The sequence below is a fragment of the Plecotus auritus genome (genome assembly GCF_963455305.1).
Source record: "Plecotus auritus genome assembly, chromosome: 12".
Classification (NCBI taxonomy): Eukaryota; Metazoa; Chordata; class Mammalia; order Chiroptera; family Vespertilionidae; genus Plecotus; species Plecotus auritus.
The window spans coordinates 19,691,384-19,718,292 of record NC_137778.1 but is presented as its reverse complement, the minus strand read 5'-3'; the positions used below and the strand labels follow the sequence as shown (position 1 = coordinate 19,718,292).

Below are 26,909 nucleotides of genomic sequence, written 5' to 3'. Positions count from 1 at the left end.
GACTGAGAGGCTTTGTGGATGCTCAGGTGTTCCTGGGGTGCTTCCAGTTTTGTGGGTGATGGTAGCATCTGTGTGTTCTTGTTGTCAGAGTCATTACCACCATTTGTATTTATTTGGATACTTTGATCTCTGGGGTAGTGAGATAAAAGCTCCTATTAGATTTCTTTAAGTGGAACCAATGCTATATTTAGTTGGTAATTAGGGAACCCTTCTTCTTTGGAGGTGGTGAGGGGACTGCGGCTTAACAATTGCTAGAGATATTGTTACATTTTTTAAAAAATTGGGGGCTCAAGAAGAAGAAATGCTTTTAATTTAGAGAATTCAGAATTATTATTGTTGGAATTAGGAATTTTTCTGTACTTGAATTTAGTGGAGTCTTTCTCATTATAATGTCACCCTTGGTGAATTTCTTGTTAACATGTAAAGAATTATATGGAAAGAATTGTCAGGCAGGTGAAAAGGTAACTGAGCAGTGGGTGGAGGTGAGTTAAAGGAGGAGAAACCCTGCAGATAGTAGCTGAAGATGTGTATTTGTGTGCGGATGAATTCCCTGTGGTGGTCTGCAAGTTTGTGTGGGAGACATTTGTTCTCATTTCCTGTCTCATCACACCCTGCCACCTGCTGTGTCACTATACAAAGTAACAGCACTTTTCAAGATTGCTGTTTAGGAAACCATATTTTATATGTCAGGAAGCCCATGTTTATTTTGTTGTTGTTGTTGCACAAAAGGCAGATCCAGGAAATGTCTCTCAAGGCTCTAAATTTGAAAGTTGATGTGTGTGTGTGTGTGTGTGTGTGTGTGTGTGTGTACATACAGGTGGTCAGATTAGGGAACTGGCCATTGGTGGAGGAAGAGACATCATGAGTAACTTGGACCTGTGCATGTGTAGATGTTTTATCTGCATGTGGGTGGAGGAACATGCTCTACATTGTGTTCTGTAGCTCTTACCCTGTGGGGTTTCTCACTTGAAAGTTGAAACTGCATCCAGTTACAGCTATAATTTAAAACAATAATAATAGGGATAGCACAGTTGGTCTTTTATTTTTTTCTTCTGGACACTATTCACAGATTTGGTATTTGTAAAATCGCCTACTCACCTGTAACCAAAAAAATCAATATTCAGGTCATTTTCTCAGTTATTTGGGGACATGTGCAGAGCAGTGAAAAATTTGAGTCCCCTGATACGCACAGCTGAATTGCAGGGGACGCTCTGCCTTCTTGTTTCAGCTCCCATACTACAAATGTGTCCTCTCCATGGTCTCTTTACTGCCAGGTTTTGCGCATTTTTGTGCTTTTGTTGATTTTGCTACCTAAAATGGCCTTCAGGGGTCTAGTGTCCCTAAGCACAAGAAGGCTTTGATGTGGGAGGAAATGCGTGTGTTAGGTTAGCTTTGTTCAGGCACGAGTTTGTAGCAATGTTGGCCATGACCTCAATGTTAATGAATCAATAATATGTATTAAATGAGGTGTCCTAAAACAGCAGCACCCATAGGACAAGGTTGATCTGTTGACGGGATGTGACCAGAGGCTTGCAAGAATCTAAGCCTGTATTTCCTCTGGGAGTAATGCTTCAATATTTGCTAAGTTGGTGTTTATAGCAACTTTATAGAACACTAGAGGCTCAGTGCACAAAATTTGTGCACTTGCGGGGCGTGGGAAGGGGGTCCCTCAGCCCAGCCTGTGCCCTCTCGCAATCCGGGAGCCCTCGGAGGATGTCCAACTGCTGAGGAGGCGGGAGAAGCTCCTGCCACCACCGCTGCGCTCGCCAACCATGAGCCCGGCTTCTGGCTGAGTGGCGCTACCCCTGTGGGAACGCACTGACCACCAGGGGGAAGCTCTGCATTGAGCGCCTGCCCCCTGGTGATCAGTGCATGTCATAGCAACCGGTCGTTTTGCCGTTCGGTTGATTTGCATATTAGCCTTTTATTATATAGGATAACTACCAAGAATAATGAAAATTGACTGTATTTAGGGTAGAAGCTTATTGTTCCTACTTACTTATGGTTCAGATGTCTGGGTGAACATGGGGTACTTTTATGCTTTTTAAAAGGTAAAAATAATCTCTTTGAGAATTAAGGGAACCGTTTAATTTGGAACTAAGAACAAATACTAGCACACAGGTGAAGCTTGACTTTCTGAAGTCAGTTATTTGGGGGCACCATCTGTGATAATGTGGCTGTGGTGAGCTCTGACTGTCTTGCTACACTGAAGCCTTGTGACAATTAATTCAAGTGGTCCTTGCAAGGTCCCCAGACAGCTCTGTGGACATGACTGTACAATAATATTGAGCCTGAGTCACATGTTTAGTTCATGAAGAAGAGGCGGAGTACTTACCTAAAAGAGAGCTGAACATACAACATCTTTTCCGTCTTCTCCATTATAGAGGATTTGGGCACTTTATGTATTAGAAAAAGTTATCTTTTACATTCTGATGCGTTACTTTTATATTTTAATGCACAATCATTGGAGTCTATAAGAACAAAAATCTTGGAAGTTCTGTATTCAGTGCTGTAAGAGTAAAATATGAAACTTTACTTTAATATCAGGTAGCTGAATAGAAGTAATGGAAACCTCTTTCATTGCCTACCTTTGGATATACAGATTGGACTTTATCTCATTTAGTTTTTTAAAAGACTTTTTTTCCTCCAAAATTCTAACATAGTCTCAATTCCACTTAAGCCTAAAAGAATTTCACTGAAATAAGGTGTGTCTGCTGTTTATATTTTTCTTGTCTCACAGAAAATATTTTCTAAAACAGGTTATTAAAACAATAGGTACATTTGAGCAAGCGTGAACGGAATTTAAAGTTAGGAAGTGAACTCTCAGGTTATCTCCTGCCCAATGTTTGAGCCCCTTCACAAGCTTGGGCTCTAAGCGGCTGGCCGTCCGGCCCTGTGGTCTCTAAACTTTCCTGATTCAGCGCACTAGAATAAAAATATTTCTTGGCATACACCCACAATATATGTATACCAATTTATTTATAAGTTATATACACATATATACGATTGTAATTTATACAAGTATAGTAAATGTTAAGACAAAGGTTAAGACAAAGCTGAATATAGAGTTTCTAATATTTCCCCCACACACATCCCAGTGGTCCGTCTTGCTTGCTCATCGTGGATAGCAATGATCTGTGTCCTTCCCTGGAGACAGAATTTACAACCTGTAGAGTCAGCCCACTTCAGGTATGGCAGTGATTTTTGTAGCCCCGTGATTGGAATGAATAGCTACAGGCATTTGGTAGAGAGAACTCTCCTACACTTGGAGAGTTTTTACAACTACATTTCCTTTAAAATAAATTCTCAAATTCTGAAATGTTTGGCTTGTAACTCTCAGCTGCCTCCTGTGTGGTGGAGAGGGAAGGAAAGATGCAGTACAGTAACGGTTTCCTAATCTCTTGGCGCACTGGGGCATGTGAAATCAGTGGATTGAACATCGTGTTGTCTGGCCAATTTCTATAAATGTTTCTGCAGCTGTCATAAGCAATGTATTACAAAACCTCATTCTGTCATTTTAGCAGATCTTATAGCTATTATAAAGAGAGAACTTTCTTTCCTTGGCCAGTTCTTCCCAACATGAGTCTATAAATAGGCCTCCACCGCGGTAAGAAGGCCGGAAGTGAGGACTCTGTTCACCCTGTGAAAGGCTGTGTGCTCTCCGAGTGTTTTTGTGATGGTTAGACACACTTCACGTTAATGCCTTCAGCTCCCTGTTACTCGCCTTTATCCCTGAGTGAGGAAAAAGGACATCTTGTCCAACAGAGCTTTGCCATTTTTATTTTTTAGTCCTAAGGAACAAAAGGATGCTGCCATGGGATTTTTGATGAAAAGAATGAGAAACATGAGAAAAAACACCTTGGTAGTTATATTTTATTCCACTAACATGTCTAATGACTTTACTAATTTTTTCTTTTTTTTTTCCCTGTCCTTGGCTTTTATTTATTTATTTATTTTTATAAATCTTTATTGTTCAGATTATTACATATGTTCCTCTTTTTTCCCCCCATATCTCCCCTCCACCTGATTCCCCACCCCACCCCATGCCCTTACCCCCCACCACTGTCTTCATCCATAGGTGTAAGATTTTTGTCCAATCTCTTCCTGCACCCCTCACACCCCCATTTCCCCGAGAATTGTCAGTCCACTCCCTTTCTATGCCCCTGATTCTATTATATTCATCAGTTTATTCTGTTCAGATTTTTTATTCACTTGATTTTTAGATTCACTTGTTGATAGGTATGTGTTTGTTGTCATTTTGTTGTTCATAATTTTTATCTTTACCTTTTTCTTCTTCCTCTTCTTAAAGAATACCTTTCAGCATTTCATATAATCCTGGTTTGGTGGTGCTGAACTCCTTTAGCTTTTTCTTATCTGTGAAGCTCTTTATCTGACCTTCAATTCTAAATGATAGCTTTGCTAGGTAGAGTAATCTTGGTTGTAGGTTCTTGCTGTTCATCACTTTGAATATTTCTTGCCACTCCCTTCTGGCCTGCATAGTTTCTATTGAGAAATCAGCTGACAGTCGTATGGGTACTCCCTTGTAGGTAACTAAGTTTTTCTCTTGCTGCTTTCAAGATTCTCTCTTTGTCTTTTAACCTTGGCATTTTAATTATGATGTGTCTTGGTGTGGTCCTCTTTAGATTCCTCTTGTTTGGGGTTCTGTGCGCTTCCTGGACTTGTAAGTCTATTTCTTTCACCAGGTAGGAAAAGTTTTCTGTCATTATTTCTTCTAATAGGTTTTCAATATTTTCCTCTCTCTCTTCTTCTGGCACCTCAATAATTTGGATGTTGGTATGCTTAAAGTTGTCCCAGAGGCTCCTTACACTATCTTCAAATTTTTGGATTCTTTTTTCTTTTTGTTTTTCTGGTTGGGTGTTTTTTGTTTCCTCATGTTTCAGATCTTTGGTTTGATTCTTGGGGTCCTTTGATCTACTGTTGAATTTCTGTATATTCTTTATTTCAGACAGTGTATGCTTAATTTCTGACTGGTCCTTTTCCATTTTTTTGGCATTCTAATTAAGATCTTTAAAGGTCTCACTAAGTTCCTCAGAGGTTTTTAGCAGATTCTTGAGTAACCTTGTAAATGTGGTTTTGAACTCTTATGTCCAGTAGTTTGCTTTCCTCCGTTTCTTTCATTCGTGACCTGTTTCTTTGTCTCCGCATTCTGGCTGCTTCCCTGTGTTGATGGAGTGGCTTTGTGTGGTAGGTGACCTATAGGGCCCAGTGGTTCAGCCTCCCCAATCACCTGAGGTGGATTCTCTTGGTGCACCCCTTTGTAGGCTGAGTGCACAGTCTTGTTGTAGTTAAGCCTTGATTGCTGTTGGTACACTGGGAGGAATTTACCTCCAGGCCAATTGGCTGTGAGGACCCGCTGTGTCTATAATGGAAGAACTGCTGTGCTGGAGACACCCTTATGGGGCAGGACTTGTTTCAGTGGGGCTTTGGTGCTCACTGAGTCTGCCTCTTGAATGTGTCACTTATGGATGTGAGAAGTTGAAATCTGGTGTTGTCTCACACTGACCACTAGGTACACTGGCTTCTGGATCTCCAATGGGGTGCAGGTCAGCTACTGTCTGAGGCCACCCAGCAGGAGCTACAGCGAGGTCTGCAGATTTCTCCTGGTCTGATCAGAGCTGCAGTTTGTTAGGTTAAGCTGCGACAGGGCAGGCCATTTATATGCAAAAGCCGCTGCGCACAGTTTGGGTGGGTTTGTAAATTGGATGGGACAGGGTCTCAGGGAGTCACTAGAGCGTGGCAAACAGCGATGGCTGCCAGTCAGCCATCTCTGCATCTCTGTGTTTCCAAGTCCCCGTGTCCCGCGCCCCTGCACAGTAAACAATGATTCCTGTGCGCACCTCTGTAAGAAAGCCACCCTTACTTTCCGACCCAATGGCAGACAGTCAGCTTCTCCCCATAGGGGTCTGGGTCCCCAGAGTCTCACCGGACACTGGAGTTCAGAGTAATGGGGAGCTGTGTCTCCCTTCAGTTGAAAGAAACAGCGCACTCAGTCACCAACCGCCAGCCCGATTCGCTCGCCTGCGTACCTCAGCTTTTCCGCGCTTGTGCACGTCTCAGTTGCTCTTTTCTCTTTCCTTCTAGTTGTAGAATTTCCTCTCAGCCAGCTTTCCCATGGTTCTGGGTGATAGACGTTTTGTCTTTTAGTTGTAGTTTTGGTGTGGTTGTGAGAGGCAGCATGTACAAGTGTATACCTTATGCCGCCATCTTGGTTTCTCGACTTTACTAATTTTTTCATCACGTTTTTCCATCTTTGTTCATCAAACTAGGGGAGCAATGGAGCCAAGCTGGGAGTTGGGGCAGGGGAAGGCAGGAGGGGTTAGCCTCCGTTCTCTCCTCCACCTTCATGCATATCCTACTTCGGCACCATTTCGACAGTGCACACAGACCATCCTTCCTCTGCACCACTTCAGAGCAAGGTCCATCTTCACTCGTTTTTCTTAATTTCCTGCCATCTCAGTTGTCACTTGATCATGTGAATGCACGCTAATGAATGTTTTAAGTTTGATCACTGGTTATCAAAGCTTTGATATAAATTTTGACGGAAAATCCTTCTGACATTTACAACATTTGTGTATGTGCCAAAAAATTAAACTTTTCTCATAGAGACCCCAATATGTTCCTCCCCAGTGTCCATCCTAAATATTTAAACACAGAAAGATACTTTAACTTCATCTCCAACTAGTTAAAGAAGGGCCTGCTGGTTTTAGTTGTTACCAGTGACTGACTCTTCCCACTGTAGTCCCTTGAAGTGCCCTGAAAGGCCAAGACGGGGCTTTTCATGGGTTTACTTTGGTAACTGGGGTAATTAAGAGGCACTTTGGGGAACAGCGTGGGTCGCTTTTTTTTTTTTTTAAATTTAGAGAGAACAGAAGAAAGGACCTAACAATGCAAATAGTCTCAAACCTAAATTGCCCCTCCGTTTCTTTCTTTCTTTTTTGAAAAGCAGGCACACTTGCTGAAAGTTTGGGGGGAGTGGGAATTCCTTTGAAGTACCTGGCGGCATAATTCTATAGCATTTTTCTTTTTACATAGTGATCCCCGAGATAATCCTGTTGGGTCGCTTTGAACCCGGAAACTCCTGGTGTGGACAGGCTGACTGTATGCAGGAATGCCTTTTCCTGGGGTCGCTCCCTTTCCTGTCACCTCCCGCCCAGTCCCCGTGCTTGTGTGGACTAGCTCTGACCAGTTCTCTCTCATCCCTTCGCCGGTTACGTGTTTGAGGCCGTAACATTCTCTCTCTTAGATTACTCAACCCCGGTGTCATTCTCCCCTTCACCTTTAAAAGTTGTGCTTCGCTTTTTGTTTGTTTGCTTGTGTTTGTGTGTTTTCAGGTACATTTTTCTTGATATTTCAGATACAGATTAAAGTTATGAAAGATACTGGTTCAGAAAGATTGTTCTTAACAGGAACGTTGTCACATTTTTTTCCCCACTAGTTATGGGTCCTATGAATTTCTGCGTCTGGAGGCAGGTATTAAATGGGAAAGTATGTATCACACTGGAATGTTAATTGTGTTTTTAAGTGCTCTTTAGTCTAAAAGCTCCAGTAATGAGATAAGATCCTCAAATTCCCAAATCTGGAGTTCTGGTGAGGAAACTAAACCTTTAATAGATGGAGTCATTTTAGCTCATTTCTGTGATACAGTTAGAGGCCACATTGGGAGATTAAGGAGATCATGACAGGTAATTAATGTGAGAAACTGTGAAAACAGAAGCTTTCGTGACGTATCAGGGATATTGAAAAAGGACAAGAGTAAATGTTTTAATCTATGTCCCATTCTCTGGGAGATATATAATGCTCTAACTTTCTACACAACTGGTCTGATTGCTTTTACTAGTAGAGAGAACCACCCCTAGACCAGAGGAGGGCAGTTTGCCATAACTTGCTAGAAGAACTGTTGCTTAAGAATGTTCAACTCCCGTTTGCCCCAGTTCTCTGCTTACCAAGCAACCTTCTGATCTCTAATTTGGTCTTCTGTAAGGACCTGCCCTGTGCAGATAGATATCTGTCCCATTGTTTTTGACCAAAAATGAACATGTGGTTGTTTATGGTATATGGTTACTTTGGTTATCACAAGTCAGTCCCCAAGAGCCTAATCAGCTGATAAACATTGCATTTCTAGTTTGAAAAGCTGCCGGCCAGATGATTTTGCTTGGAAAAACTAACCAGTGTTCAATCTTTGTAATAGATGCCCTGGAGTTCTACTGAATAGCAACATAAATATTTATATTGCTGTAGTCATCTGAGAATGAAGGGATAGCTTAGTGAGTAATGACAGTGCCATGAAAATGTACAAACAAACCTTTTGTCGTTGTATTGGCTATTTTTTCTACAGCAGATATTTAAGGCATCAAGATAGTTTCTGCATTTTCTAGGCTGTATCCTTCATCTTTAATTAGAAATTTATGTTGTTATTGTGATTTTATTAGTGTCATTTATGTTGCTAGATTGGCAAGTTTTTATTTTTTAGTGTTTTTTTTAAAAAAAAAAAAAAAAAACCAACACAATTTTTGTCTTTGCTTATCTGAACTTAAAAATTGTCCTTAGGACAACCTTTGGCAGTACTAATGTTATACGGTTTTAATAGTCTTCGATGAAAACTGCCTTTGAAAGGCTATAGCAAAGTTTATTTGGCTTCCAAAACAAGTCTTTCAAATGAAATTTAGTAATGCTCCCTTTTAAATTAATAGACTTTATTTTTAGAGCAGTTTTAGATTTGCAGCAAATTTGAGCTGAAAGTAAAATACAGAGATTTCCCACATACTCCCTCCCCCATCCACACACACAGCCTTTCCCACTGCCTACTTCCTATGCCAGAGTGGACCGTGAAACAACATTGACACATCCATATCCCCTGAAGTTTCTACATAGCTTACATTAGGGTTCACACTTAGTGTTGTACGTTCTGTGGGTTTGCACGCTTGTTAAATGACATGTAACCACCATTACCTACCACACAGAATAGTTTTACAGCTCTAAAAATTCTCTGTGCTTTACTTATTCATCCTTCTCTCCTTCCAAATCCTTGGCAAGCACTGATCTTTTTACCATCAGCATGGTTTTTACTTTTCCAGAATATCATATAGCTGGAATCATACAATCTGTAGCCTTTTCGGATTGGCTTGTTTCCTTTAGTAACATGCATTTAAGGTTCCTTCATGCCTTTTCATGGCTTGATAGCTCATTTCTCTTTATTGCTGAATGATACACCGTTGACTGGATATTCCACAGTTTATTTATGAATTCACCTGTTGAAGGACATCCTAGTTGCTTCCAAGTTTTGGCAATTATGAGTAAAGCTGTAATAAACATTCATGAGCAGGTTTTTGTGTGGACATAAGGTTTCACCTCATTTCGTTTTCAATACCAAGGAGTATGACTGCTAGACCATACAGTGAGCAGAGTGAAATTTTGTAAGAAACTGTCAAACTGTGTTCCAAAGTGACGGTACCATTTTACGCCCCGCCCTCCTCCCCCCCCCCCCCCCCGCCCACCAAACAACGAATGAGAGTAGTAATGCCTTTTATTTATTTTTATTTTTTTATTTTTATTTTTTTTAAATATATTTTATTGATTTTTTCACAGAGAGGAAGGAAGAGGGATAGATAGTCAGAAACATCCATGAGAGAGAAACATCGATCAGCTGCCTCCTGCACACCTCCTACTGGGGATGTGCCCGCAACCAAGGTACATGCCCTTGACCGGAATCGAACCTGGGACCTTTCAGTCCGCAGGCCGACGCTCTATCCACTGAGCCAAACCGGTTTTGGCAGTAGTAATGCCTTTTAATCCTAAAGAGATTCGGATGCTCAGTGTGTTTTTGATGACTTCCTTATGAGGATATCATTTGGCAGATGACTGTGAAGTGTGAAAGGTCAGGGTAGAAGGGTTGACGGTGGTGCGTGACATGTGCGTGCACACACCCTGGTGCCTGAGAAAGGGCGCTGAAGGACGAGGACTTCCCAACACCTTCCATTTTCCGAATCACCACTGGTCACCCTGAAACTGCATCTTACATTTGGAATTGCTGCTGCAAATGCAGTCAGGTTGCTACTGTGACGATGGCACTGATGCTTCACTGTGTGAGTGTTGATGAAGAGATCTGTGGCATTCAGGCATGCGCCTGGATCTCTGAAGATGGCTTAATCTGGGGTTTGTTAGGACCAGTGCCAACTGTATCCTAGTGCTGGGAGTAGAAGTGAGGACTGTGACCCTGGATAGTGCTCTTTAGAGTCAGGATAGTTTCCTGGTGAGGTTCCCCGGCTCGAGCCTTGATGTGGACAGTATCGTTGTTTGTCCTGTTAGTGACATTGTGAAGCAAGGGCTCTCTGGCCTTAGCACAGCTCATGCAAAGAGAGTGAAATGCTCAAAAGCTCACATTCCGGCTGTCTGTGCTAACAATTCTGCCAACACTTCTGGCTTTCACAATGACTTGTGTAGGTGGGAGGACTCCAGAGGAAGCAAAGCAAGGTGATAATTTTCTGAACTGGTGCCAGGCAAATAAGAGAAAAAGATTTTTTTTTCTCCCTATGCTATTCGTTACCATACTCCCATTCTACTAGTATACTGATTTCTGTACCGATCTTCTATTTTATTAGTGTTGATGATTGATCTGCCTTTAAAGTTGATTTTCCTTTTTGAAGTCGGAATAAAGTGGGAAGGGGATGGGAGAGTCTCAAGCAGGATACCCTTCCGCCTGGGTGCCTTGTAGCTACTGTGTGGCAAGGTTCATACCTGACGCGTGGCTGGCCTGCCACCCACATGCTACCTGACCTGTGCTGGTGTCTTCAGGGACTGAAACTGGTGTGGGTACCAGTCTGTTCACTATTGAAGAATCCTCATAACAGAATGCCCTTCGGGCTCCCATCCTGTCTCTTTTGAGTAATAACATGAAATTTACCATCTGAATATTTGTAAAAGATATCTGCAAATATTAAGCTATTCCTCATTTTCCCTTTTAGAAGATTTTTAAAACAGGTTTTTACCAACTTTTAGTATGTAAACATTTTAGGGATATAGGTGAAATAATCAGATGTCTTTTGAAAATATTTAATTGATTAATTTATGTGTTTAAATAAAATAAAAAGAAGGTTGTTTCCTACATTCTTACATCCTATGGAACCATTTTATTACAATTTTTTTTTGCCTACATCTTTGACATCAGTGATTGTTAAAGTTACTTTTTAGCTATCATCAGTTTCCCAGAGTACATTCATTTCAATGAATAAGTTGTTTATGATACAGTACTTTTCAAAATGGAAATTTAATCTTAAGCCATGTATACTGATTCATATAACAACAGTATATATTTTTTTTCCTTTGTTTTATTTTTGGGGTTTTAACAATATAGCCACCTACTCTCCTGCCTAATAAAATATCATTTAAAAGGCTTGTTATTTATAATATTCAGCACTTTTAATTTTAAAGTTATACCTTCCAGAGATAATGATATAAATCTGGGTTAAAATGTTTGCCTCTAAACCCCCCCCCCAAAAAAAAACCACAAAAAACCCTCTATCCTGTGCTCTTTATAAACTTTCAAAACTTCTGTTATTTGCAAGCTAATTTGAGTTCTCCACAGTAATTTGTGGTCTAAAATGAAGTAATTGGGAAACTTAGTAAGAACTGGAATATAAAGCAGTTCTCCTCTTTCTGAAAGGATAACGTAGGGGAGAAATTATTTTCTTTGTTCAGGCACATATGATATTAGAACCAGGCCCTGCCCTTACCTGTACATGTATTCATTTAAGGTCTGTGTGGGTTCCTTCCAGTGAAATGCTGACAGTACCAGGCCCTTACTCAATGTGAATATTCTTAAACTTCATATACGAAAACATCAGGAGGAACACTGAAATAAAATGCAGTTAGGGGTGCATCTTATACTGGTTTATTGTGTCAAAAACACCCATTTTATCAATTATTTAGAAGAAGAAATCTAAATTTGTATGTGACTGCCTTTTAAAAGTTTAGGAAACCACCCACTTGGGATCGATCAGTCAGCGCTGCTTATGCCTTTGCTGAAACCGCACACCCTGCTTGCTCTGTGTTGCCCTTTGATTTGGGTTCCACTAGATTGTAAACTTTGGGAGGGCAGAGACACATTCATCTTTACATATTCTATTCCTGTTCATGCTTGGAAATCAATTCCGAAAGTTGTTGCCCACTAAAAAATGTCTTATGAGCATGCTTTAAAAATTATAAGTATAGAAAACTGGTGAAAACTGGCTTACGCTCATGCTATCCTTTTGCTCATGTTTTCTCCCACTTAGCCCTTTCCCATCCTCACTTGCCTTTCGTTTATTCATACTAATGTTTTTCTCTTTCGGTCCTCACTGGACACTTAGAAACTTGAAGTGGTTTGACCCTTAGCATGTGCCCACTTAGTCTGGACTTTCAGGAGAGTTCTAAAAAGGGTTGGACACAGCACTAAGTATAAGCAGGCAAATTTAAAAAAAAAATGTAATGCCCATATCTGTTCTAAAATACACAAGCAGGCCTGCTTTATGCTAAATGACACATTCAGGTGACATACGGTGGCCTTGCCAGTGTGTTTCTGTGGAGAGAAGGAAAAGAGGGCAAAATCTAGGGACGACGGCTCCCCGGACTCACCAGGGTGGATCCACTGTGCAGCAATGCGCTGCATGGCTGCATTGCAATTCTAATCCGCCTACATGCGGAAGTCAATGGGGTCTTTGTTTCAAACTTGTGGAAGAATGCATGAGCCAAGTAGTGGTGGGAGTTCAGTTTAGTTCCACTTTTCTGTGGATTGGGCTAATTTTCAAAGGGCTCCAGACATTTACTTTTTCTGGTGAGAGAAGCAAGAGCAGAAAACCCATTCTTTCCTGCTGCTGAGGAACTTACTGTGAGACATTGTGTGTCGTTTGTCCCTTGTGGCTAGATGTGGACAGAGATGTTTGATTATTTGTTTAGAGCCTGGAGATTGAAATGCTTCATCTTTTGTGCACTGAGAAACCAAAAGTTATCTTTTTCTCATCCAAAGGCGAAGCCGCTGTGTGAGAACCCTGTGCTCGCAGTCAGTAGAGAAGTCTTACCCTTAAAAACGGGACCTGGATTTCTGTTATCCTTTGCAGATCATTCAGTATACGCTCACCGGCAGCTGGCAATCTAGGATTTGACCGGGCACCTTGTGTAGGTTCAGAAAATTACCTCAGTCTTTACAGAACTGAAGTTAATTGGAAACCAGCTGATATTTCATGACTCAGATGTCATTTGTCTTTGTGAAATCAGCTCCTATGGCATTCTGGCATTTCTCTGGAATGTAATTCTAAGAAAAAGTGTTTCAGATCTAGTGGGAAGGTATCTTTAGAAATGTCACTGACACATACGAGTGTAGAATCAAGCTTCTTGGAATTGGTTTTAAAGTTCCTTTTGTCAAAACTGGCTTACGGATGAGAACCAGATGTAAGATTTCTGCTTATTCCCTACTACAGCAGTGCATTCCCTTTACGTTTTAATTATTTGTGTCTTCCCTTATGGATTGTATGGAATTCCTTTCGGACAAGGGTTGAGTCTTGCTTTATCCTTGTATCTTCACCTGAGGGGCATGCAGTAAGTTTTAGCCTATTTTTGCAAAATGAGTGAATCAGTGAATGAATGAACCAGATGGCAAACCAGACTTACGTAAGCCACTCTCTTTCTCTCATAGCTATGCTGCTTATTTCATAAGTCAGACACTTCTCTCCCATTAAAGGGCACCAAGAAAAATGTATCCACGAGTAAAGAGACAGCAAGAGACAAGTCCTGTCCTCATTACTCTCTTGTGTATGAGTATGTGAGTGAGGGGGTGGGGAGAGGGATAAGAAAGGGGGATTTAAAACATGCAAAAAATAAGTGAGATAATCCAGGCACAAATAAGTCAATGAAAAAAGTGCCATGAACATGGAGCATTGAGTTTCTCAATAAAAACCCAAATGTCTTCTTTTTAGTAGGAATCTTACCCCCAGGACTGGGCATCAGTCCCCCACAGAGAGGAAATCCTTGCTACTCCCCTGAAGGCTCATGCATGCTCATGGTGGAAGGACTTCTGGAACCAGAGCTGCTAAACAGAACATCTCTGGAAGGATTAGTTCAGGCAGGGCTGGTGGCTTCTGGCCCTCTTAGGGATGCCATCTTGAAGAATGGAATTTTTGCCTTTTAGCTTTTTGGAAAAGGTATTTTTTTCTCTTTGATCTTGTTAAATAAAGGCTGCCACATACAAAGGCTCTTTTTTTCTATTGTCTGTTTTTAAAATAAAATTGGAAGAAGGTCTTGAAAGGTATCATCTTAAACTTTATGTCAGTATCCAGAAAGCATTGTTTCATTGTAGAATTCTGACCTGTTGTGTGTAGGACGTGAGTCAACCGACAGTAAACAAATATTTGCTGGTCACCTGTTTTGTGCCAAGGGGGGTGCCCAAGAGATTGCAGAACAGTGCTTTCCAGATTGTGGGTTACAATTCCTAATGTCATAAAATCAATGTAGTGAGCTGTGACTAGCATCTTCTAACAAATGAAATGGATAATAGGATAGAATATCAGATTGCATCACAGTATTGCATTGCTTTATCAAGCTGGAGTTTCAGTTGTGTGTGTTTGGGGTTACAACGTAAAGTTTCTTTTTTATTGTGTATGATGGTCAGGAAAGCTTGAAAATACTATTTTTGAGAATATCTAAAAAGTATAGATAGATTTCTTTTGAATAAATTAAACTTGTAGGAGAAAAGAAACTTACACAAAGGAGTAAATACTCAAGTACTAAATTACATGGTGCATCCTGAAGAGCTTAGAGGATAATACAGGTTGGAAGTGTCATGGGGACAGTGGCACTTGAACTAAACCTGAACTAAATACAGGTGGGGTTTGGAAGGAGTGAAAGCTGGAGGATGACTTAGAAGGGAGAAATGGTAGATGGAGAAAAAAGATGGCACGTCTGGAGAGGAGTTTCAAGTTATGTTGGAGTGTTTCAGGATCTGGCTTGGAGGTAGAAAGTGAAGCACAGTTGTTCAGACTTAGTAAAGTCTTGCAATAACACACCTCGGGAGTGTGCACTGACCTGCACAGGTAACCTGCACAGATGCATATGCTGGGGGGTGATGTGATGTAGGGTGGGCTTGTCTCCCAGCTCTTTCCTAACCCCTCTTTAGTTGGGGAGCTCCTGAGGAAATTTCTTCTAGGTGGGTGTTGGATACCAAGTCTTTGGCATCTGATCAAAGAGAGCCAGGAGGACTTTGGCTGCCATCCAGAATGTAAATAGAAAGGAAGAGCGGGTCCCATTGTGGGCCTTAGAGGCACTCCTGTGGGTAAGGGCTGTCTGTTTGAAATATGGCAAAGGATGGACTTGAGTATTTCTTCTGATACCACCGCTAAGTTTGCTCTCACTGTACAAGGAAAAGCAGATAAGAGAGGCTCCTTTTTGAAGTCCCGGGAATCTGACCGACCTACCTGAAGGGTGCTATGCAAATAATTTGTCATGATCTTTTCTTTGACCTCAATGCCCTCTCACTGGATGTGGTGTGTGCATAATTTATAAGACAGCTTCGGGAGTGATCACTAAATATTTCTCCTCCCTAAATAGGGACATTGATACTCTTTACTATTTTCCTTAAAAAATAAAATAAAAACCCTCTTCACTACTAATTTCCTGAACAGAAATTTAAAACAAAGAAATTTCTGAAATTATAATGTACATGAAAAGGAAAGGGATTTAATAGAAAAAAGTGCCTTTAAACATGACTATTTCATCTGTAACACTGCATACATCAGTAATTTTGATTGACTCTGGTGAGACGTTTTGATTCTTTGTTGTAGTAGATTATCAAATGTTCTAGACTGAGGCTGTACTAGAATGTAATTCAGTGTTTAATTCAAGTCATTAGGACAAATAGGCAGACCCTAGCATCTGGGAGTACAAAGTTGCTCAAAATACTTAGGGAGATTGCAGACATCTCAGATATTCGATGGGGGTGGGGGGCTTAATTTAATCAGCAATGCGCCAGCAAGTCCAAGCACAGCCCACGAGAGATGAAGAGATGCAGAGAACACGAACTCTGGTGTCTAAGAAATACTTTGTAGAGTATGCATTTCCATTCCTCTGCAAAGAGGGGGGCAGGGGTGAACGACAAATGCAAAGGGGCCATATTCGCTTATACTTATTTACTGGGGCATCTGCTCACAATCAGTCGCTTGTGGAAAGAGTGACAGTTGGCAGAGCATTTTCATGATGTAGAATGTCCATCCGCTCAGAAGAGCAGCGGCACAAGGAGGCCTGTGTGAAGGACCAAATTCCTTCCCACCCAGCGGACAGGGAGGGAGGTTCTCGCAGAGACTGAATGAGATCGCTCGCCTTTTCCACTTTGTGTGCGGTTTTTAATATGTTTTTTCCTGCTGTCCCAGCTCCCATGGCTCCTTGAATTGATCCGTCGGGTTCTCTCCTTTCATTGCTGTTACTGCTATTAAGTCTCCACTGGAGCAGGGTGATAGGGGCACCACTGGGGAAATACTGTGACTGAAAAAGTGTTGTTTTCCTTGTCTTTCAGCTTGATGGCTTCAAGTTCATGGGCCAGATAAGAGCTAAAGATTATTAGTACAGATTTGACCTTGGAAATGAGTTGAATCTCCATCTCCTCACCTTTTAACTGCTAATTTTCTTGCCCCTTCATTTACCTCTTTTCTGCAGGGCACACAGGCTCAAAATTTGGGCCAAGGAAATCTGAATGTGTCCTCTAATTGTCCTCCAAAGTGAGGAAGAAGGAAGAGGTGCATTCAGAAACTTTACAAGATTAAGAACAATCGAAATACATTTGATGCCCAGAATTACTTATTGATTCATAGGTACAGTTTGCCAACCTTAGATTCTAAACTACTAACGGTGTGTCCCTAAGGCTTGAGTCTGGAAGGAGATGGAACAGGGGCCTCCAGGTATTTCTAACATGAAAACTAAAAGGTCACCCTATAGATTCAGTGTGAATGTTCTGAGAGAATTTAAAATCCAGAATATCATGTCTGGAGTTTTAGAGTGTTCTTCTAATTCTTTAATCAATCTTCCTTTCTTCTCCCTCCCCTTATTTCTTACCCTCCCCTTCCGCCTCTCTTTCTCTCTAATATCAGTGTGAGTGCCTGATACTTTGCTCTAAAGTGCGCATATATATATATATATATATATATATATATATATATATTACATACCTGAAATTTCTTCTCTGAAAAGTAAATATTTCCACATTGGTCTCTAACCAGCAGAATGTAGCACCCTCCCTGAAAATGCCGACACTGCCCGACACAGACTGGGATTAAACAAGTCTAGGCTACTAGACAAAGGAGAAAAAGTGTTTTCTTATCTTTGTGAGTGCACTGAAGCAGAAGTTAACTCTTTGCTTCCAGATTTGTCCCTTGCCACTGAGAACTGCTGTTGGTCCTGTATCATTTTATTACGGATCAGTAACGGTTGGGAGGAGGCCGGAAGGACAGGAACCAGAAGGGATGGGGAATTTGGTTTCGGGGAATCCCGACCATTGTCTGCATGAGAAGAATAGCACAGCGAAAGCCCCAGCAGTAGGTGGTTTTCCCAGAATCAAACATATATTTATTTCTACTTGCCTGAGAGATAGGGCCCTGAGGACACAAGTTGAATGACTGAGAGATTAGCATGGAGAGTAATGTTGGAGAGAGTTTGGGTTCAGTTGGCCCAGTCACCCCAAGCCTCCTTGGACATGGAGTGAGCAGCCCCTGTGGAGCTGAGCCTCTGTGTGTGTCTTAAAGAAGATAAACTGCTATTGTTCTGGTTCACTGCGCAGGCCTGCACAGTTAACACTTGCAATAAATTTTACCTTGAAATACATGACATGTGAAAGTCCAAGTCACCACCCATGAGCGCCTTAGTTCATCCTGCAGCGGAGCACCAAGGGCAGAGGCCTTTTCCTACCTGAGTCTTTAAAGGGTGAGCGCCAGGATGAAGAAGAGTTTATATAGCCCTCGCTGGTTTGGCTCAGTGGATAGAGCATCCGCCTGTGGACTGAAGGGTCCCGGGTTTGATTCCAGTCAAGAGCACATGCCCAGGTTGTGGGCTTGATCCCCAGTAGGGGGCGTGATTTCTCTCTCCTTTCCTCTCTGAAATCAATAAAAAAATTTTTTTTAAAAAGAGTTTACATTAGAGCAGTATTTCTCAAATGTGCATAAAAATCACCTAGGGTGCCCTTTAAAATACAGATTTGGGGAACCCTCCCAGACCCTACCAAAATAGAACTTCTGGGGGTCGGGCATAACAGTCTGCATTTTTTTTGGAAGCTCACTAGGTGATGCTACCAGGCAGGCTGGCGCCTTACATGGGCCAGATTATGGGAACGACTGTAGCAGGAAAGCCTAGCCTGGTGCCGGGCTACTGGGGAGGAGCCCTCCAGAGAGCCTGTGGCAGTGGTCAGCAAACGGCAGCTCCCGAGCCACATGCGGCTTGCGAGCCGTGGTTTGCCGCTCTGTTGACTAGTGAGTTTGCCAACCACTGTCCTATGGGTTTTGAACTGTTTTGGAACCAGATGATTCTTTTTAATCTAGATACTTCAGTGATCCTGTTGATTCCATTGTTTTTGTTAATTCCATTATTTCTTTTTTCTTGAAGGAGGTCTTTGGGAAGGTTCTCTCAAACACTTCATGGTGGGCCAGAGTGGGTCTCTTTTACCCACTCTCGTCCATTGACACTGCCAGAGAGGGTCCTCACTGTCCAGTGCTACACTGGATCACCCAATCAACGTAGCACATGCTGTCTTCCCACCTTTAAAAGCAATTTTTCCTTGAACCCCCTCTCCTCCCCTCCATCCACCATCTCATTTCTTTATAGCAACATTACTTGGAAAATTGTCTTTATTAGCTGTCTGCAATCTCTGCCTCCCCCCCCCACACCGCGAACATTCTCTGGCTTTCATCCCTGTCATTATACCAAACCAGTTGTCAGGCTGTTCAATCCCGTGGCCAGTGTGCAGTCTTCAGCTTTTTCAGTTGTTCAGGAATGTTTGATTCAATCGATCATTCTCTCCTTGTTGAAAAAAATTTTTTAATCTTGGCTTCTAGAATTCTACTCTTGATTCTCTATATGTTTCAGTGTCTATTCCTCTGGAGTCTCCTTTGCTGAGTCTTCTTATCTCCCCATCTGTAAAAGTTGGCATGTCCGAAGACCCAGCTGCAGACCCCTCATCTGTGTTCATTCCCTAGGTGTTTTCATCGAATCCCATGGCCTTTAGTTCGGTCTGGCTGCTGATGACTTCCAGATTTCTCTCTCGTTCTTGGACCTCTCCCTGAAACCCAGACTTAAATGCCTACTTGACATGTCCACTCAGTTGTTTCATAATAAGTGTCTCCAAGTTAAAAGGTTTGAATTGAATTCCCAATTTCCTTTCACTCCATACCCATCCTCGTTTCTCCCATGTTCATGATCTCAGAAAACAACGGCTTCTTCTTTCTAGTTGCTTATGGAACAGCTTACACCTGACTTCCAATCCACCAGTAAATCAGGTCTACTTTACCCTCCAAATATGGCTGGAATCTGCTCACTGCTCACTGGTTCTGCCCTGGACCAAACTACCCTTATCTCCTGCCTGGATGATTGCAAAAGAACCCTGACCAGCCTTCTTGTCCCTATAGCCTCCTCTGTAGTCTTTTGTCAATAAAGCAGCCAGAGCGATCCTTTTAAAATACTGGTCAGATCATGTTTCTCATTGCTTAATTTCCTTGTATAAAATCCTCCAGTGGGTTTTCATCTCATTCAGAGCAGAAGCCAAAACAAAACAAAACAAAACAAACAAACAAACAAAAAAACAGTAGAAGCCAGTCTTACAATGTCCTATAAAGCCTACGTGATGGGCAGGCCCTCCTCCCCTCAGCTTCTTGACCTTATCCCCTGTACATTCCTTCTTGTTCACTCTTATTCCAGCCCCACTGGCCTTGTCACCTTCCCTGGAACTTGCCAAGATGCTCCTGCCTCACGCTATTTGCCTTTGTCCTTCCGGGAATGTTCTTCCCCCATGTGTTTCCCTTCTCCCGAGTTCTCCGGGAATGTCCTTGTCCACCTCAAGCTATTCCTGATGACGCTGTATTAAATGGCATTCCTCCCCCATGTTTTCTATCCTTACTTTGTTCTTCGCCACATCATTTATCATCTGACACACACAATTTTTTTTATTTTTGCTTTTTATCTATCCTTTACCCACCTCCACTCCCCACTGTACCCTAAACCCTACGGTGTTGGGCTCTGTGATTCTCTTCCATAGCCCTAGTGCATAGAATGATGAAATAGTAGGTGCTCAATAAATATTTGTTGAATGAATGGGGAAAAAATGGACATGGAATTATCAAGACCAGTTATGGCTATCAACCGGGCTTGACCTAATGGGTGGCTGTGGTCAGAAATTAAGCAATTGTGGAAACCGAGAAAGACATTTTAGTATTTAAGATATTTTAGGGTATTTATTTTTTTAGGAAAAAAGAAGTATATGATTTAGGGAAATAAGAGGTCAAGTTTATTAGGAATTAAAGTAATGTGAGTAAAGGCATTCTACCAAAATGAAGAATGGTATATTCTAAATAGATTGTCTTGGTGGACTTAAGCTTAAATTCACTTAGCAAATAGCGGTTTAATAAATAAAAGCACACTATTGTTCAACTCTCTGTGGCCTTACGTGTGTATGTGGGGGGGGAGGGGTGAAGGTTTATTAGGGTTTATCTTAGTCTGTTATTGCACCATTACATATAGAATCTGTCATTATATATAAGAATCTTTTTTCCCCAATCAGATTTTCTCACTATTATTTTGCATTCTTCCCTCCTCTGTTATGGGTGAAAGTATGGGCAGTTCTGAATAGTACATGGATATCACAGAAGACATCACTTCCCATATACTTGTGAGGTCTTTTTTTTTCTTAGCTAAGCAATTTTACATTTTTAAAATACGGGTTTTACTTCTGCAGCTTATATTTCATTGCCTTCCTATTTCTATATTTTATTTCCTTAGTATTACAATGAACTTCTTTGCTTTCTTTAGGTGGCTCCATTAAATCCCACTTGTCAGTCAATCCCCTGTAGTTAGAACTCTGTTGTTCTGCAGAATGGATTTTTTGCCTCAGCTCGGGTGAGTGGGAGTAAATGCTGGCTTCATTCCTTTAGCTCAGCCCAAGGATTTCAGGCATGCTTGTGACCTACTAGCCTGAATTAGGGCTGGTATGGAGTCTTGTGAGCAGGAGGTTTGGGTTAAGAGGGCATATGCCCAATTCTTGGCTTGGAATTTCACTTGGGAATCTTGTCTCTTCTGGTGAAGATTTCAAATAAAATGACAAAGATATACAAATTAGGATGAATTTATTTTATGTTATGATAATGGCAAATATCTAGCATCTAACAGTGATATACACCTATTTGAAATTATTCTTCAAGAGTGTGTGATGTTCTGGCGTTCAGTGAAGAATTCTAATTCTCTCTGTTCACATAACAGCTGTCTGATGATCTCATATTTGATGTGTGTTAAACCAAATCAATTCTGACCTTTCCATTTGCTGAAGGGTATATGGCATTTTTGGATATTGCAGTTGGGCAATGCAAGCAGAAAGAGTTTATGTTTGGAAGATTGCTACGCTAGGTTAGTGCCATGGTCTTATTCAGCAATAGCACCAACTGGTAGTTTTGGGAGATGAAGGTAGAACTGTCTTCTTTGGCTTACACTTTAAATTTGGTGCTTTATGGAAACATCTTGCTTTCCTAAGAAATTATCTTCCCCAAGGCATGCCAATGTATTTCAATGACTATTTTATACTGAGCTATAAAGGTTACTTGTCCTGGGTATAAGTAGTGCTGATTTAGATGTATTTCCTATGGGATTGTGCCCTCGTAATGTTGGCATCAAGCCGATGGACAGAGAAGCCATGACAAAGGGGCACTGAAATTTCAGGGAAAGGACTGGGATAGTAAGTTTTTAAAAAGAACCTATTTTGAAGAAGTTTTAGGCAGTAGTAACTAGCCTGTTAACAGGCAGTCAGGACTGAGTTTCCTGGCAGTTGGAATGACTCCACGTACCCAGATCGCATTCTGCATGTGCTCATCAGTCCTCTTCCTGCTCACTCATCCTTGTCCACTTGAGGATCCCACACTCAGCATTCACTTGGCCCTGGGTCATCTTGATTGGCGAGGCCATATTTGGACAATCTGCCTGCCGAGGTGGAGCGATAACAGCTGGAACGCAGCTGTGCATGTTGTCCTGGGAACTCTTGTTTCAGCCAGCAGTTACACCACTCACAAAATGGAAAACGTTTTCAAATAGTTGCTTTTGGTGACTACTGTTTGTGTTAACTGTTTGGGGGATCTCGTTTAGCAGCCTAAACATCTATCATCTCTCGTGGACTTTACATGCTACAACCTTATTAAAGTTTTAAGATTCACAAGATCAAGTCTGACTGCAAGGAAAACAGTCGTTTTATGATTCTGAGGAGTTCGTCCAGAAGTACAATAGTGAATCAGTGACTCCTAATTGGAGACTTCAGAATGAACTCGTTTTCTTGGTCTAATTCAGGCCACTGAAGGGCATTTTGAAGTTTTGCAAAATTCTGTATGGCCATTGTCGCTCATTACTTCATTGTGAAGAAGGCTGTTGTACAAGAAACTCAGTGGAATTCTTCTGAGCTGCACATAACAGAGAGGCGTTTATATTCGCCAGAAGTCAGTGCTTGACTCCAGTTCTGGGACAGGAAGGGTTTCTCCCCTGCTCAGCGATTAGAAATACTTCACCACGTAGGAGGCTTAAGCGGAATTCTTTGGCTTGGCCCCGTGTGAACAAAGGCTGATTCTCGTTGTTCAGGCAGCCCCCTCCCCTTCTCTCATTCCCTCGCCAGCTTGAAGTATAGGATTCAGAGCAGGAAGTATTAGTTAATTTTGTGTGCTTCATTCTAAACATCTGCACTTGAGGCTTTTTGTTTATGGGAGGAATGTGGCAGAGAGAGGGGGGAGGCAGGAGAACATTCAGAAGCTAAATATTTTCTTGAGGGTGTGTATATTCATGGTTAGTCTTAATGGGCATGAACATGAGGTGAGGGGTGGAAGATGTCCTAGTTGTGTAGTTGCTGGGACACTTTTCAGACACGCACTTCTGATTTTCTGAATTGTGTGCTTGGCGTTTTCACCTTCAAATCAGACTGTCTCCTTGGACACTCTTTCAGTGTAACAATAGTATGGTAGCTGTCACTGGACTGGAAATGAGGAGACCTGGTCCTGTTTCCTGCTCATCTACCAAAGGAGTAGGACAGACAGGTAAAGAGTAGGGAAGTATGGTGAGAGAGAGAGAGAGAGAAAAAGAGAGACAGACAGACAGACAGACAACATAATGGGTCTCAGTTGTATGAACATGAGATGAGGGGCGGAAGATGTCCTAGTTCTAGTTGTGTAGTTGCTGGGACACTTCAGACACGCACTACTGATTTTCTGAATTGGAATGTTTAATGGAATAAAAAGTAGCTCCTTACTTTCCCAGTTCTTCCTTATTCATGGTTGCAGGTAATCCTGGATAGCACAGGCAGCTAAGCTTTGACTCTTCCACTCTGTTTTCTGTATTTGCTTCTGTATTTATTCAGAATAGATTCCAGATTTCTTGAAGTAACTTGAGTCTCCTTATCTTATTGTCCTTCCATTGCACCTATGTAGAAAACCACACCTGCACAACGATGTCCGTACAAAGTCACGACCTCCTCCCTCTTCCGCAGTCTGGTCTCTGCCCAGCAAGCCTTTTTTTTCTCCAGTCATCTCTTTGCTAGTCTCTACAGTGGCTCTTAGGAAGTCTCTACGCTCTCTTCACATAATCCCTACCAACATTCCCCAACCCCTTAGCTGACACCCTTGATTTTCACTGCACAGAAATAAAAAGTCACCAGTTAGAATTCTTTCAATGCCCATCCCTTAAAACCTACAAAGTCACTTGCATTTGCATCCAGATAGCAAGCAAGGATTCAGGGTTCCTCTTACATGGAGGCAATCCTTCCACCACCACTAGTCGCATTCTTGTATCCCACCTTTATGAAATGAATAAAGGATTTGACAGTGAAACAGAATGTCAACAGGGTAAATGTAGAGGAGGCTTTCAGAAGTGGCTCCTGTTCCCCATCACCCTCCATCAGTGACCAAGTTACTGTTGATGTCTGCTTCTTACATCTCACTGGCATCCATTCATTTCCTTTCATCAGCTGTTCCTACTCTTAGTTCAGCCACGGTCATCTCTCCGGGATTACTGCCACATCACCTTCACTCTTATCCCCACCCTTAGTTCTGTCCCTTCCACAGTGGCCAGAGGGATCTTTCTGAAAATCAAACCAAATCATGCATTTCCTGACAAATCTTCCAATGACTTGCCATTGTCCTCAAATTGAAGTTGCTCTTCTACCTCCTCGTTAGCTCATCTCCAGCTACTCTCTCCCGTTCCAGCCATACTGTCAACTCCGATTCCTCCAGTGATTACCTCTCTGTCCTCTGGGCTTTCACACATGCTCTTTCATCTGCCTGGACAACTGAGCCCTGTTTGCTCAGCCAGTTCCTCTGCATTCCTCAGGTTTTGGATTTAGATGTCACCTCCCTGGAAAACCTCACAAATCTAGATTAGGTGACTTCCCTCCACGCTCCCCAAACATTATGCACTTCCCTGTCATAGCCCTCCTCGCGTGGAAGCGCAACGTTCTGTAGTGACTCCCGGACCGACTGCAACTCTATGAGCAGTCAGGCCACGTGGCTGTCTTGTGGTGTGGACCGTGTGCACCTCCTCCACAGATCGCCCCATCAGCCTTGCCTCTTCCAGCGGTGGCTATAGGTTAGGGTGAGAAGAGCAGCTCTGAAAAGGAGGCTGGGTGAGGGAAGGCCAGCACCCGCGCACGGCAAGGTTGCCTCCAGGTTTCATGCTACAGCAAGATTGCTTTCTAGGTGTGTCAGCAGTGAGAATGAGCACATAGGCCTGTTTCTTTCGGAGTGTGGCTTTGTGGTACAGATGTTGCTATGGAACTCAAAAGCACCCTGATCTCTTTTGTCTTCTCTCCTTTGATCCAGTCTTCTGCAGGTTGGGTTGCTAAAGCAAAATGAGATTGCGATATCATAAATGTAGACAGAGAGAGTAGAAGAGTAAGGGTCATCTGTAATCTAGAGATTAGCGAGTCAGCCTTTGAACATCCTGAGCCACCTACTCCTAAGTGGTTTTCCCATTCTGGAATGTCTTAGATAGTCGCTGGAATGTCCTAGATACTGCATTATAGCCTCACCCTCATGCAAAGGTGATGTCTTGACATTTTTTACATAGTAAAGAGAGGTTAAATTTGCGTTCTTTTAACAGGAGGGTTGTAAACTGTATTTCCATGACCTGTGTCGAGGCAAAATATTGGATTGCATTGTAGATAGAAGATCCAGGCTGTACCAGGTGGTCCCTGGAATAATCAGGCCCTTATGTGTGAACATATCCAGAGTCCTCATTCAGGAATTTTCTTCTAAACCTTGTTGTAATAAAACTTTATATTTGTATAGTTTTACAATGAGTCTAATATATACAAGATCTTAGTTTGACCTGCAACAACCCTTTGAAGTGGGTGGCTCAGGGATTATCATCCTCATTTTTAGAGGGGAAAATGGAGGAGCAGAAATCACACAGCTAGTCATTGAAGGAGGCAGGACCTAAACTCAGGTCTCACGGTGCCCAGTCCTATGTTCTTTCCATCATGCCACATGTCCTTGTGTTCAAGGTTGTGTGTGTGTGTGTGTTTTGTGTAGATGGGGGGGGGGGGCAGTTAATTAAACCTGTCTTTTAAGATCAGGACCAGTTGAGAAATACAATCAGATACAGCTCATCACATCAATTTTGTTATAGATAGACTGGAGTGAAGAACAGAACCTACACACATGGCTTCCGTGGACTTTTTGCTCTTAATTCCTGCCCCCTCCCCCTGCCACCTCCTTTTCCCAATTGAACTCACCGTGACATTGAGTCTCAGATCTGTACCAGGACTGCAGCAGGCCTCCTGCCTGGAGGCAGAGGTGCTGTCTTGCATTGAGGAGTGCAGGAGATGGACTCAGACAGCTAGAGAGAGAGCTGGAGATACCAGGCCACACATGAGCATCATTCCCCTGGGGATGAGTGGGTTCCAGGAAGTGAGATAATGGTTGAAGTCTGCCCTCAGCACTTCGGAGCGTGTAGGGGAGGATTAGGATGGTTCTTCCTGTGCAGTTAATTCACTTGGGGAGAAAAGACTGGAAGCTCCTTGAGTACAAGGATCCCTAACACATCCTGTCCCCCAAAATGTACAGCCGAGGCCTGAATTTGTCATTGTGCCCAACAAATACTTGTTGACCAAACTGGCATAGAAGCAGCAAAGAAAAGATAATGTCAGACCCAATTTCTGAATGAATGAACAGTTGCACGTGACCTCTTTTACCCACCCGAAGGCACACTGGCTGGCGACCAAGATACCCTGCCGTCGGATTGGCAGCTGTAGGGAGCTGCCTGATTCAGGGATTCTTCTTCCGGAGGGATGACAGTCCACTGACTCCTCCCTTCGCTGCCCTTCCCTGACCAGAGCTCACCTCTCACCTCTTCTTTTTTGAACATGTCCAAACACAACTTCTTTAAGCCACCTTTCTCCTTTTCTCTTTCTGTTTATTCAGCCACTGGAGGAATTTTTGTCTTTTGTCCCACTCTATGCCCTGCCTCCTATCTCAATCACTGTCCTCCCGGTATCAGGTTTCTCTTTCTTAATCTGGTCGATAAGTAGCATCGCACTGCCCAGGATACTCTTCCTGCATGAAGAGAAAATATTACCGTTAATAAGGAATGAGTTTTTAAACATTTTGAAAGTGCCCAGAATACCATTTTTTTCTATCTCTCAGTTAAGCTTTTGC

General features: G+C 42.2%; 1 protein-coding gene across 1 annotated transcript in view; it reads left to right on the top strand.

Moving 5' to 3' along the window:
- Positions 1 to 26,909, top strand: part of LAMC1 (laminin subunit gamma 1) — a 113,674-nt gene that overhangs the window by 43,744 nt on the left and 43,021 nt on the right. The window lies entirely within an intron of this gene.